At 36.8% G+C, this 15142-nt stretch overlaps 1 protein-coding gene across 1 annotated transcript in view; it reads left to right on the top strand.

Annotated features, from left to right (window-relative positions):
• The window catches only part of LOC117324845, a 45650-nt gene that overhangs the window by 17258 nt on the left and 13250 nt on the right, over positions 1 to 15142 (top strand). The gene's annotated exons all lie outside the window — the stretch shown is intronic.

Genomic DNA, 15142 nt, shown 5'->3' with positions numbered 1-15142 from the left:
TGAGGACAAGAGGCCTACCTATGATAATTTGAGGATAAGAGGCCTACCTATGGTAATTTGAGGATAAGAGACCTACCTATGATAATTTGAGGATAAGAGGCCTACCTATGATAATTTGAGGATAAGAGACCTACCTATGATAATTTGAGGATAAGAGGCCTACCTATGATAATTTGAGGACAAGAGACCTACCTATGATAATTTGAGGATAAGAGGCCTACCTATGGTAATTTAAGAAATAATTAACGATGATTCGTGTATTGTTGCAGGATATACAACGAGGACGAGGGTATTTTGCAATTAATTAATAACGAAGGCCGCAGGCCTAAGTTATTAATTAAAATTGCAAAATATCCGAGTCCGAGTTGTATATACTGCAACAATACACGAGTCAAAGTTGATTATTTCAATTCTACCATGTACTGTTTAGTTCTGAGATCGACCTCTTTCTAATAGAAAAACAGCAAGGAAACCCCGAGAAAACGTTGTAATTTATTTCTTGAGTATTGCATTATTTGTTGATGAAATATAGAGAGAAGTGAAGACACTATGGGGTTGTTTTTTTTCCCAGAATGCCTCATTCAAGATGGCTGCCGAAATTTGGCAGCCATCTTGAATGAGGCATTCTGGGAGAAAAAAAAACCCATAGATGTCATCAATTTCTCTCTACTGTATCTATGTTTTCAAATACAGAAGTGACATACCTTTCTTTGTATATTGTTGAGATTTTGTCTTCACAGGTTCTTTTTGGACATCTTCTTTCAATATCTGTTGTTGATGATTCATGTTGTATACCAAAAAACATTGGAACCAAATTCGTCAGAGGCCTTGGTGATTAAAACAAGATTTCAGGACGTTATTGACTTTCGGCATGCTAGTATGTAGTATGTAGATGGCTAGCCGGGTTGGTTTCCATAACGTTATTGACTTTCGGCATGCTAGTATAGTATGTAAATGGCTAGCCGGGTTGGTTTTCACGACGTTATTGACTTTCGGCATGCTAGTATGTAGTATGTAAATGGCTAGTCGGGTTGGTTTTCATGACGTTATTGACTTTCGGCATGCTAGTATAGTATGTAAATGGCTAGCCGGGTTGGTTTTCACGACGTTATTGGCTTTCGGCATGCTAGTATACATAGTATGTAAATGGCTAGCCGGGTTGGTTTTCATGACGTTATTGACCTTCATGCTAACGTGCTGTTTTAACGTGCTGATTTGGTGTTTTAGCATGCTAACGTGCTGTTTTAACGTGCCGATTTGGTGTTTTAGCATGCTAACGTGCTGTTTTAACGTGTTGATTTGGTGTTTTAGCATGCTAACGTGCTGTTTTAACGTGCCGATTTGGTGTATTAGCATGCTAACGTGCTGTTTTAACGTGCCGATTTGGTGTTTTAGCATGCTAACGTGCTGTTTTAACGTGTTGATTTGGTGTTTTAGCATGCTAACGTGCTGTTTTAACGTGTTGATTTGGTGTTTTAGCATGCTAACGTGCTGTTTTACCTTGCCGATTTGGTGTTTTAGCATGCTAACGTGCTGTTTTAACGTGTTGATTTGGTGTTTTAGCATGTTAGTTTGACACTTTTAGCTTTTAATGTGTAAAAAGTTTGAAAATATGTAAAAATGACTAAAATATGCAAAAAAAATGAACAAAAAAATAGTAAGAATATATAGTGAAACTTGCAAATTTTATGTTGAAAAAAGATTAACCAAGAAAAATTCAAAACTTTGTTAAAAATTCTGCAAAAACTGGTTAAGAATTCTGCAAAAATGACTAAAATATGCAAAAAAATGAACAAAAATATAGTAAGAATATACATTGTATAGTGAAACTTGCAAATTTTGTGTTGAAAAAAATTAAGCAAGAAATCTGCAAAAAATGGTTAAGAATTCTGCAAAAAAAATGACTAAAACATGCAAAAAAATGGACAAAAAATAGTAAGAATATGAAACTTGCAAATTTAGTGTTAAAAAAAATGAACGAAAAAAATGCAAAATTTGATTAAAAATTCTGCAAAAACTGGATAAACTGAATAAACTGCAAAAATATGTAAAACCATTCTTCAATTACAGTTGTCTTGGAGATTCTATGATGAATACCAAAAAATAATCATGGCAGCCATTACAACAGCATTCTGATTGAAATACAAGAATTCAAATGACCCTGACGTTTTGAAAGGTGAAGTGAAGTCAAATCTTTTTTTTTTTTGATAAAGGAAAAAGTTGCCAACAAGTGTATAAAAGGAATCATCTTACGGGAAATATGTATCATTTCTATGATGTTGTCAAATTCAGCATACACCATGTTAAAAATCATTCGGTCAAATTTTACCTGAGGTGGAAACTGAAAAAAAACAAAAGCTGGATATCATTGATAATGTGCATTAAAACAAAAAATGATTATTGGGAAGTAATAAATGATGTACACCGTACATGTTTACGTGGACAATTAGTTTGTGAAATATTTACCAAAGATTTATGTGAAGTGCAAAGAACCGATTCATTTCTAAAACAATTTGAACTGTTAGCAGCACATGAAAAGGTATAAAAGGAGTTGCAATGAACATATGAATAAGAAAAAATGTTGCCAAAAAAGCAGAAAGATTTTCTGAAGAAGATATGGTATGATCCAAAACATGTGTTGGGATTCACTGGCCCCAAGAGGTTGTATGAGGGTATAAAAAAGAAAGGCAAACTGAAGATAAGTCTATCACAGGTCACTGCTTGGTTGCAGAATCAAGATCCTTATAGTGTAAGAAGACAAGTTAGACACAAAACACCAAAAGTAAAAACTCCTTTGGTGAGTGTGGATTACATGTGGGATGCTGATTTAGCAGATGTCTCTAATATCAAAGACTATAATGAAGGCATCACTTTCTTACTGGTTGTTGTGGATCATTTTTCACGTTATGGTTGGGTACTACCCCTTAAAAACAAGAAGGCTACCACAGTGTTGGAGGCTTTCAAAAAGATATTAGCAGAACGTCAGCCCATCATCATCAGATCAGATCATGGAAAAGAATTCTTAAACAACGCATTTCAAAAGCATTGCAAAGCCATTGGGGTCACCCACATTGCAAGTCACAGTGCTCATAAAGCTGCATTTGCTGAATCATTTATAAGGAAGTTGAAAAAAAATTTGTATAGATACTTGCATTCCAATCAAACGTTTACCTTTATCGATGTGTTACCTGACATCATTAGAAGTTACAACAGTAGAACACACTCTGGTCTGTATGGATTTGCACCCAAGGATGTAGACAATGACACACAAAACATCATCTTTTCCAAAAGAGACCATGAACCTCCCAAGAAAAAGATGCCACACAAATTCAAAAAAGGAGATCAAGTGAAGCTGAGTTACAAAGTCCGTGAATTCCGTCAGGGGTGGCATCAGAAATGGACAGATGAACTATTCATAGTCTCTCACAGATATTACAGAGGAAGTGTTCCGGTTTATAAAATCAAAGATATGATGGGTGAACAGATAGAGGGGGTTTTCTACGCTCAAGAATTACAAAAGGTCTACAAATCAAAAGAAACGAAGTGGAAAATACAAGAAGTCTTAAAAGTTAAGAGAGTCAAAGGAAAGAAATTAGCGTTGATTAGATGGTTAGGATGGCCAAAAAAATTTGATTCCTGGATAGATTATGACATTGAAGTGCCCACAAAAACTATAAATAAGCCGAAAAAAACACCAAAATAAAGAAAACCATGGCTTACGTGTGTCCAGTGTGCTCCAAATCTTTCACAAGGAAATATGCCATGATAGTACACAGGAAAATGAAACATAGAAATGACATACCATTAGATTAATCTTCTCTGGAAAAATGTCCAGATGAAGAAGAAAAAAACTATCCCTTCCAAATCAGCAATGTACCTGAACACATGTTACCCCAGTACCTAGAGGACATTTCTTGCCCTGGAAACAACCCTTTACCTGTATGATAGCAGGTCCTACATGAAGTGGAAAAACAACGTTTGTGAAGAGGTTTATAGACAACATTCAACAGATGATGACTCCCATACCGGATAAAATCCTGTGGTGTTATGGAGAATATCAAACGATCTATGGTTTCATTGACAAAGTAGAGTTTCATGAAGGTTTACCTGATCTAATGGAACTAGACACGTCTGTGAATAATTTGATAGTGATAGATGATTTGATGTCTGAATTTAACTCTGACGTAACGTCATTATTCACCAAGAAGAGTCATCATTGCAACATCAGCGTCATGTACTTTAGTATATAGTTCAGAATTTATTTTGTCAGAGTAAAAAACATAGAGACATCAGTTTGAATACTCATTACATTGTTTTGATGAAAAATCCTAGAGATTCGTCACAGGTCAGGTGTTTGTCTCAGCAGATGTTTCCAGGTAAAACTTTACTGATGGAAGCCTACAAGGATGCTACTCTTCATCCTCATGGATATCTGTTAGTAGATTTGAAACAAAACACTCCTTCAGATCTCCGATTACGTACATGTATATTTCCTGGAGAGTATCAGTTTGTGTATGGCACCTAAAAACGTATATATATGCTTCATGGAAGGTAGATGTTGTTTGACGAAGATGTCTTCATATCTGGAGAAACATTGTAAAGACTTGGAGTTTTTTTGCCAAGCCGAACCTTATATACGCAAAGTCATCCTAGAAAAGGCCAGTAAAAGTTTCATATACTGTTTATGTGAGTGTATACACAACATTCTACAGGGTCGTTTGCCTTTGACACCAAAGCAAAAGAAACGGTTGTCCCGTCACAAACAAAAGTGTAGACAATTATTGAAATATCCGTTCAAAACTAAAAAACGTATCATTCAACAAGGAAGATTTTTACCTGCCATCACATCCATATTACTACCCTTGGCAACACAAGTCCTGTCCGGTCTATTTAAAAGATGAAAAAAAAGATACTGGACGTACAAGGTCCCATCACCAACTTCAGACCTAAGCCTCCTGTAGACTCTTTCGTGAAATCCCTTCACCACATTGAGGGGGAAATGGCAAGTACTTTGCAACGTGAAGATCTTCCACTTGACGAAAAAATGACTTTGTATGAACAGGATTTAAGAAAATACCTTTCTAGACATTAACAATACAAACAGGATGGTTTAACACCCAAGGTAGTCACTACCATCGAAAATTTTCCCAAAGAGGACCTCACACGTAAACTTGTTTTGCAGAGTGTAACAAAAACTGCTCAATCTAAGACAGAAATGTTGATGGATAGATTAAAACAGGTAGTCAAGTGGAACGACAAAGGAGAATTTGGATATAAAGGTGCCCCGGTGATTTCAGGTTCTAATCTAGTGGATTTAGTGGGCAACGCTACACGTCAAAGGTCTCTGAAACACGTCAGTCCTCAGGGGATGAATACCTTTCTAACAGCTTTAAGGGATCTGAATGTCCCTCAGAGCTGGATAAGTAATAAAGAATATTTGGATAAAATGCAAACTGTTGCCTCTACTCCTTTACCAACGATAAGAGAGAATATACCATCTGAAATGTATTTGGCTAGACCTCCAGCTACTCTTACATCTATGATGCCATCTCCAGTCACCCCATTGGCTACATCTCAATCTACTCATACACCATCTATGTTACCCCTTTGGCTACATATCAAGATTTTCACGATACCATCTGGAGCTACCCCTTTGACTACATCTGAGAACACCCTCCTATCTCCAACACAAATGGATTGGAAGGAATACAGTGATGAGAGTGGCTACAACACTTTTTCTACACCCACTTCACGATCAACGTTACCTAGAAAACCAGCGTCAGACATGCTAAAGAAATGGAAAAAATTTAAGCCTACAGATTAGAGCCCGGAAAAAGTATAAAAGTCATCGAAACACTCCAGTCAAATCATAATAAAATGACTGACAATACCAGTGTAACCTCTAAGTGGTTGTTGTTTGGTACCAAACTGCCAAGAGAAGAAATTGTTTTCTTTTGTCAAGTGTGCATCATCTATATCATCATCTGCTGTAGCATCTATCATCTGAGCATAGGTCATCCACTAGAGTTTCTGTGGGTTTCTTTGTTGAGCAGTGGTATTGGCTATCTAATACCTAGTCCTACTCTGAAAAAGAAAGATGTTTTACATAACCCTTCCCAGTAATAGTTCAATGGAGTACTTTCAAGACAATACATTAACAACTTACAAGACACGTTTGCCTCAACCTCTAGATCTCAAAGGTTCTTGGGAGATGGGTCTAGCTGAAATTCAATATCCTTACTCTTGGTTCAACGTACGTGAAGGTGAATTGTGGTTGGAGATGATCGTTGGTGGCAGTGACAATGTTGCTAATGTTGAATTTGATCCCGGAGCTGCATTAAAACTTTACGTTAAACCAGGTTATTATCCCAATGTGCTCAATATTTTAGAATACATATGGGGGGCCAAAAAATGGTATCACATGGAGATATGTTCAAGATTTCTACTGATGAAATTGATCAGAGGGTAACTTTGACTATATCTACTGGCTTACGTTTAAATCTCAGTCCTTTGCTGACAAAATTGTTAGGATTTAAGTATTCACGGTTTTCTGAAGGAAAACACACTGGCAGGAAACATGGCTGACGTTCGTCAAGGTTTCTATTCCATTTATGTCTACTGTCCTTTGGTTGAACCACAGATGGTGGGTGATTCCCCGGGTTCCACTTGTCAGAATAGTTCCAATTGAGGATATGCCAGGACATGTCATCAGTAAAGAATTCCAACCAATTCATTATGTACCGTTACAACAACGTCAATTTCAAGAAATAGAAATAATGTTGAGAGACGATACAGGCAAACCCATTCCATTTGAGAGAGGAAAAGTTGTCGTCACCTTACATTTTAAGAGGCATTCTTTAGGTTTAATTTATCAGAACTAAAAGGTTTATATAAGAAATTATTATTAGGCTCAAACTGAAGAAAAGCAATCGATATGAAAGCTGCTCACCAATGTGATAGAAACCTATTTGATAGGTATTACTTGAATCAAGCTGGGGGGGGGGGGGGGGGGGGGGGGGGGGGGGGGGTGGTAGTGGAAATGTCTTCAGAGGAACGAGAATGCAGAGAGGTCATGGTATAGGAGGTCTGTTTAGAGGTTTATTCAAAACCATTAAGCCTTTACTACATTCTGGAATGAAGAGCATCACTCCAATTGTGAAGAAAGGAGTGAGACTTGTAGGAAAACAAGCAATTGATTCTGGCATGAAATTGACTAGTGATTTGCTAAAGGGGGAAAACATCAAAACTGCTGCTAGAGATCAGCTTAAGCGTAAAGCTTTGCAAGACCTAAGGCCATCTGGAAGGAGAAAAAGGAAAAGGAAAGAATCATCCAATCAGCATAGAGCAAAAGATATCTTTGATGCATGATTCCTCCCAAAAAAAGGCATATATATATATGTGTGTGTAGTTTATACAGAGTGGCATTGAAAGATGTCTTTAGTTCATCAGAACTCCTGTGAATGTGTCCAGTCAGAATTAGATTTATTCGATACACCACCCACTCAAACCAGTGTAGAAGATGGATACTGGCATCAAATTGGAACGGTCACATCTGTCAATGATGGTGGCCCTTATGTCTTTGACGTATCAGGAGCTGGAGATGATTACTTGGATCTAGCAAATACTTCCCTCTACGTGAAAGCACAGATCCTCAATAATGATAACACCAACCTTACTGATGAGAACGTTGCACCTGTTAATCTTTGGTTACATTCTCTCTTCGGGGATGTCAGCGTCTGTCTCAATGAAAAACTAGTCTCGTCACCCAACAATATGTATCCATTCAGAGCTTACCTTGAAACACTACTCAGCTATGGTCCTGCAGCCAAAGAATCTCAGTTGACCAGTGGAATGTGGTATAAGGATACAGCTGCGCAAATAGACACGGCTGGAAACGATAATCATGGCTACACCAAGAGGAAATTGTCAACAGCAATCAGTAGATCTGTGGAAATGATGGGAAGACTCCATTCTGACTATTTGCCCAGGAAAGATATCTTGTCAATAATGTGAACATGAAAATAACGTTAACCAGAAGTAAAGATGTTTTCTGTTTGATGGGAGAAAACAAAGAATTCAAAGTTGTCATCAAGGACATCTATCTAAATGTGAGAAAAGTTAGACCGAGTCCATCGGTGAGACTGGCCCATGCAAAAGCCCTGGAAATATCACCTGCCAAATACCCAATCAGAAGAATTGCAATGAAAGTATTTTCCGTTCCAAGAGGAAATCACAATTTTGTAAAGGATAATCTTTTTCTAGGACAAATGCCTAAGAGATTGGTCATCGGATGTGTGGACAGTGATGCCTATAGTGGACTCATCACCAAGAATTCTTTTCATATTAAAGATTTTGATATTAATTTTGTTGTCCTGAACGTGGATGGCAAACAAGTCCCCACCAAGCCTTTGCAGCCAAATTTCACCCAGAAACATTACGTAAGAAGCTACATGGGCCTGTTTAACACTACCGGCAAAACGTTTCGTGACGAGGGTAATAACATCTCAAAGGATGAATATGGCACTGGTTTTACCCTGTTTGGATTTGATCTGACACCGATCTTTCAGAAGTGGGCACATTTCATCTTATAAAAAAGGGAAACTTGTCTTTGGAAGTGCATTTCGGAACAGCCCTACCCAATACCATCAAACGTTGTGGTGTATGCTGAATTTGACAATATCATAGAAATAGATCGTAACCGGCAAATTCTTTTTGATTATAGTGCATGATGAATACTTTAGAAATAGAACTGATCCTACCAGCCGTTTCTCCTCATTTTCCAGGGGTGTATGCTAGAAATACATTACCTTCATGTCCTTTTAGTGTTCCTTATGGCAAGCCGGTATGGCAAGCCAAAGTGGAAAAAAGTCACTATTTATGGATATCCATAAATGAATTATGGATATCCGTAATTCATTTATGGATATCCATAAATAATTCTTAATATCCATAATTAATTCTAATATCCATAATTCGATTTATGGATATCCATAAATACTTATTTATGGATATCCATAAATCAACTTTAATTATGGATATCCATAATTCATTTATGGATATTAAGATACGAATTATGGATATTTACAGGCAATTTATGAATATCCATAATTCATCGCGTTTTTTTTAATATCCGTAAATCATTTTTAAATATCCATAAATCAGCGACCCCTATGTCTGGTTGCACTATTAGAGGAGTTCCGAAAAAAAAGACATGTGCATATTAAATATCCATAAATCAGTGAGGCGAGTGTCGTTTACGATCTAAGAACCTCGTTAAGCACCTTGCTCTGATTGGCTGAAAAACACACTGCCAATCTATCGCGCTCGTTTATTGGTCAATAACAATAGAAAACGAAAGTAGCTTTCAATACAGTTCGGATACACGTACATGTAGATTTACTTTTCCATCTCATCCACAACTTCACTGATAGATTTTATATTTAACGTTAATCACACAAATTACTAATCTTCCATAGAAAGAAAACACAGCAAACATTACGAGCCTGAAACAAAATGTCCCAGATAGCATGACTACGTTGGGCCCACGTTGGCCCACAGATGTTGACTACGTAGGGCCAATGTTGGCAAACTACGTTGGCCCAATGTAATTTTGCTCATCGGCCCATCGTTGGCCCATCGTTGGACCAACATTGTATGTCAGATAACCAATGTTGGCCCATCGTTGGACCAATATTGTATGTCAGATTGCCAACGTTGGCCCATCGTTGGTTTCAAGTGTGTATTTCCAACTATTGGTTTCACCTTCATAGGCCCAACATTGGCCCAACGTAACAAACAGTAGATAAAGTGATGCTTATGTGTAATGCTGGCAACATAAAAATTAATCAGTTGTCATATTGGCAAGTGCTTTACAATTTATTTGTATATGATGACAATACAGTGATTAAATGTACATTATTCTCCTTTACAATCAACAGTTTTGAATACAGTATGTTATGGTATCATTATAAAGAGTCAAAACTGATAAATGATTATCAGATGTTAATTTTATAGTTATCTGTCCCAGATCAGTCCTGTTCGGAATTGTCACTAAGCACAGCATTGATAGTTGCAGTAGCTGCCTGTTGTGTCCTTTTTTATTCCTCTCTCCTTTTCCTGCCACCATCGCGATCACAAGCAAATCTGAACCAATCTTTTGCAATTGCTTCAATTTCCGAATCTGTTGCTGTCGCACACAGGCGGTTCTTCCTTACTGTAGCTGTTGGAATAAATAAACAATATATCAAATCTACACAGAATGTAAAAATCAAGCGGCACAGATCGATGGCCTGAATCGCTAACCTGGACATTTCTGCAGTTATGGCATTATGGCATTACAGTAATTTACATTATTATAAATAGATTATATATATATATGAAATTTGTCAAGTAGTAATAACGACAGTACAGACAAGTATTTTCGAGGCAATCTGCCCCCTTTATCAAGAAACAAGGTAATTACAAACGATCTGACATTGAACATGGAACAGCTACACACATTTTGTAGATAAATATACTTAGTATATATATGTGTGTGTGTAAGAAATGAAAAATAAATTCTGAAAACTTTATGACCCCGATATCTAGCAAGCAAAAGTGTACGTACGGTAGTGTACGTACGGCAGGTGGTCTTGTGGAATTAATTAATATACTAAAATTACTTCAGGAATTGAAACATAATTAAAAAGCAAATCATATAGCCTACTTACATTGTCTTTTGATCAAAGAAATGCTCTCTTTCTTCTTCGTGATTAATCCAAATATCTTCTGTGTAAGTCGAAATAGCACTGTACTGTGTACAACCAGTTAAACAGCTCGGACAAGGTCCCTGATAAGAATGTAACATCTGCAGGCAGCTTGACCATCCCTAGTATCAGATGTCACGGTTACCAAGGGAACTGGTCCGACCCTTGCTGTGAGAAGCGCTGACCCAGTTTTGTGGCAGTAAACATGCATAGATAATGGCATCCTTAAACCGGCCACTAAAATATTTACCAAAACATTCATGTCCTTGTTCCTGTTTTACTACAGTATAAAAGACTTTAATTTATGATTAGTTAATCTCACGCAAATAATACATTTTATTATATAGTGATTTTGAAAAAAAAATCACTATTAAAAAATCTTATGAAGTGTATTTTTTAAAATGGTTGATAATATATATATATCAACTTTGATTACAGATAATCACTTTTGTTTGAATTTGTTGTAAACCTGCTTGGGCTTACAACATCGGGTCAACGTAGGACCAACGTTGGACCAACCTAGGTAATTCAGCACTGAAATGTACTAACAGGGGGCCAATGTTGGGCCAACGTAGTGTTCCCAACTTATCTTCACTTGCTGTCGAGTAAAACAAGTTGTTGTTGGGCCAACGTCGGGCCAACGTTGTATGACCAACGCCAACCATTGGCCAACCGTACAACCATATGCCAACGTTGGCCCAACGTAGTCATGCTATCTGGGGTTTTTGTTGTGATCAGACATCGTATATCGTCGCTTTGTTTTTGTAAGACCGCGATCTTTTATTGTTCATACATTTTGTATATTTATTTTGAGATCCCTCCCTGCTTACATTGTGGTTTCAACAAGTTTTATTGTGACAACAAAAGGATTAGACAACAGGCAGTACGTGTCTTTATATCAATATACATTTACACAATAAAATAGAATAATTTGTTCTAAAGCGAAAAAAACCCCCAACATTTGACACTTTGACTGCCTTTTCGGAAAACATTCAACAGGTTCAAATGGGTTTTTTCACCAACAAGAGTAGATACATATACATGAATATTGAAATACAATCCGAACCATTGACTACTATGTATACGTACGCAGCATCTAAATAAATAGGCTGTCTTCTCATAAGTTGAATCACCTTCGAAGTTGAAGTTGAATATTGAAATTGGACGTTTTGATCAGATAGATAGAATTTGTAATTGTGCAACTGTGGTGATATTGAAGACGAGTACCGTTTCATAATAAAATGTAGCATTTACGCAAATATCAGAAAACGTTTCATCAAACCGTACTACTAACGAAAACCTAGTATGCAGAAATTTGAGCAACTTTTAGAAACAAGAAATATTAAAGATATTTCAAATCTAGGGAAATTTATCATTTTCGACAACAAAAGACAATTGTTTCTAGAAATTTAATAGCAATAATAATAATTGAAAAAAAATGAAATCACTCTCTAAACTAGCGCTGCGGTAACTGTTTGGCAACACAATTATTCGAAATGATTTATGGATATTCGAAATGATTTATGGATATCCATAAATAAGTGACTTTTTTCCACTTTGGCTTGCCATAGTTCCTAGTCTCATGGTTTGTAATACTGACCCAGATAATAAACAAGGGCAACATTGGATTGCTGTGTATATAGATAAAGAAAGACGTGGAGAATATTATGATCCTTATGGATTGTCTCCCTTTCATTTAGATTTTATCAATTTCTTAAACCAGTAATGTAAAACATGGATTTATAATCCCATTGCAGTACAGCATTTGGACTCTCTAGTGTGTGGTCAACATTGTATCTATTACTTGGTTCACCGAGAGATGGGAATAACCATGAATGACATCACTGATTATCTTCAATCAGAATGGCATGCCAATACTTACATTGTAGATGATTTCGTTCATCATCTTGAACGTTACTTGTTATAATAGTAATGAGTATACATTGTTATTAATTGCAGGTTTTGTGTAGTGACTGTATGTATTGCAATCCATAACTTATAAAAATATTGATTGTTTAATTAAGAAATCATTGTTTGTATATACGTTTGTGAATATAATAAAAGAAAAAAAACAAAGTATGAATTACGTTATTTTTTTCAATTAGAATTCTATTGAATTGATTCCAATCTCCAAGACAGCTATAATTGAAGAATGTCTGTCCTCTCAGAAAATTAATGACAGAATCATGACAAAAAAATGACAAAACATGACAAAATCATGACAAATAATGACAAAATCATGACAAAAATGACAAATAATGACAAAATAATGACAAAACATGACAAATAACGTCATGAAAACCAACCCTGCTAGCCATTTACATACTATACTAGCATGCCGAAAGCCAATAACGTCATGAAAACCAACCCGGCTAGCCATTTACATACTATACTAGCATGCCGAAAGCCAATAACGTCATGAAAACCAACCCGGCTAGCCATCTACATACTATACTAGCATGCCGAAAGTCAATAACGTCGTGAAATCCAACCCGGCTAGCCATTAACATACCATACTAGCATACCGAAAGTCAATAACGTCATGAGATCTTGTTTTAATCACCAAGACCTCTGACGAATTTGGTTCCAATGTTTTTTGGTATACAACATGAATCATCAACAACAGATATTGAAAGAAGAAGATGTCCAAAAAGAACCTATAAAGATAAAATCTCAACAATATACAAAGAAAGGTATGTCACTTCTGTATTTGAAAACATAGATACAGTAGAGAGAATTGATGACATCTATGGGTTTTTTTTCTACCAGAATGCCTCATTCAAGATGGCTGCCAAATTTCGGCAGCCATCTTGAATGAGGCATTCTGGGGAAAAAAAACCATAGCGTCTTCACTTCTCTCAATATACAGGCAATACATTACTACGATCAAGAGCGTCTATCATATGGCATTGATTTTGAAAATAAAAAAAAAAAAGGATAAAAAAAAGAAAAAGGAGGGGGGCCTCCGTAGGATTCGAACTCGCGTTGTGATAAAAAATTATTGAAAGACTAACCCATTAGCCCACTCGGCTATAGTAACCTTTTATAAAACGGGTGAATATTAGGTATATAAAATTGTAACAGCTGTGACTCACGAGCGTGTATTATTGGCACGAGCGTGGGTTATTGGAAAATAATACATGGTTTTAAACCAATCAAAACTGGCGCTGCATAGCAAACATGGTAGAATTGAGGATAAGAGGCCTACCTATGATAATTTGAGGATAAGAGGCCTACCTATGATAATTTGAGGATAAGAGGCCTACCTTTGATAATTTGAGGATAAGAGGCCTACCTATGATAATTTGAGAATAGGAGGATCACAGTGTGGATTCAATGTCTGAAAATGATTTCTGTTTTTTTTTCTTTCAAATTTTGTCATATTTTGAACTTTACTTTTTTGGGTCAATTTTTGACTCTCTGGGGAGCTACTCCTACACTCTTGGCATCGGTGTCATTCGTAGACAGCTAGGTTCACGTCTTTAGCTCACCTGGCCCAAAGAGCCAGTGAGCTTATGCCTTGGTGCAGCATCCATCAATTGTCTGTCAACTTTACACTACTAGTCATGACCCACACAGCAAATTTCAATCAAATTTTAGAGCATCCATGAGTGAAGAGGAACCAATTTTGTATAAACGGTTGACCTAGCCCCCAAGCGGCCTGAGGGGCACAGCTCAATAGTGGAAATATGCACCAAATTGGTTTAAATCTTTCTTCTTCTGTAGGAAAGAAAGAATTCTGTCCATATTTGGTCAGAAGCATCCTTGTGTAAAGGGGAACCATTTTGTATAAACTGTGAGTCTGGCCTGCCAGTGGCCTGAGGGTCGGGGCCCAATGTGGCAAAAATAGCACATTCTTTAAAATTCTTCTAAGAGAAGTAAATCAGGAGTCAACTGACATATCCAATGGTTTAAGGTCAGTGTCAGGTTAAGTATTTTTTCACTGATGAACATTTTGTTATGACACTATGAAGCAAAATTAGTCTGACGATCAAGGTCACTAGATATAGTTTGTTTGCTGGGTTTATCACCTTGGGAACAGAGGTGAGGTCTCCTTGTATTAGTTAGTGGCTACCTCACTGAACAACATAAGGAGGCCTGTCACATACCCTCCAGAGCAGTTGAAGTGTAAAGGTAAAGTGTCTTTCTAAAGTGTTCTTTCTTAACTTCTCAAAAAACACTAACTGTCACTGGTAGGTAGTGCTCACGTCACCTCAGATCTTCACCGGAGATTATGTGGCCAATGCTCTAAGAAAGTGGGCTATTGCAGCCCTTTACTGGATTAAAGGTTATAAGGTCATTTAGGTCCAAAGGTCAAAGACAAGGTGGATCTCTGACTACAACCCTGGCACTTAATAGGGAGGTTTCTGGTCAAGTATTTACATTTCTGTTACCGC

This window comes from Pecten maximus, chromosome 4 (genome assembly GCF_902652985.1).
Source record: "Pecten maximus chromosome 4, xPecMax1.1, whole genome shotgun sequence".
NCBI lineage: Eukaryota > Metazoa > Mollusca > Bivalvia > Pectinida > Pectinidae > Pecten > Pecten maximus.
Note: the sequence above shows the minus strand (reverse complement) of the source record. Positions and strands in the feature narration are given on the sequence as shown.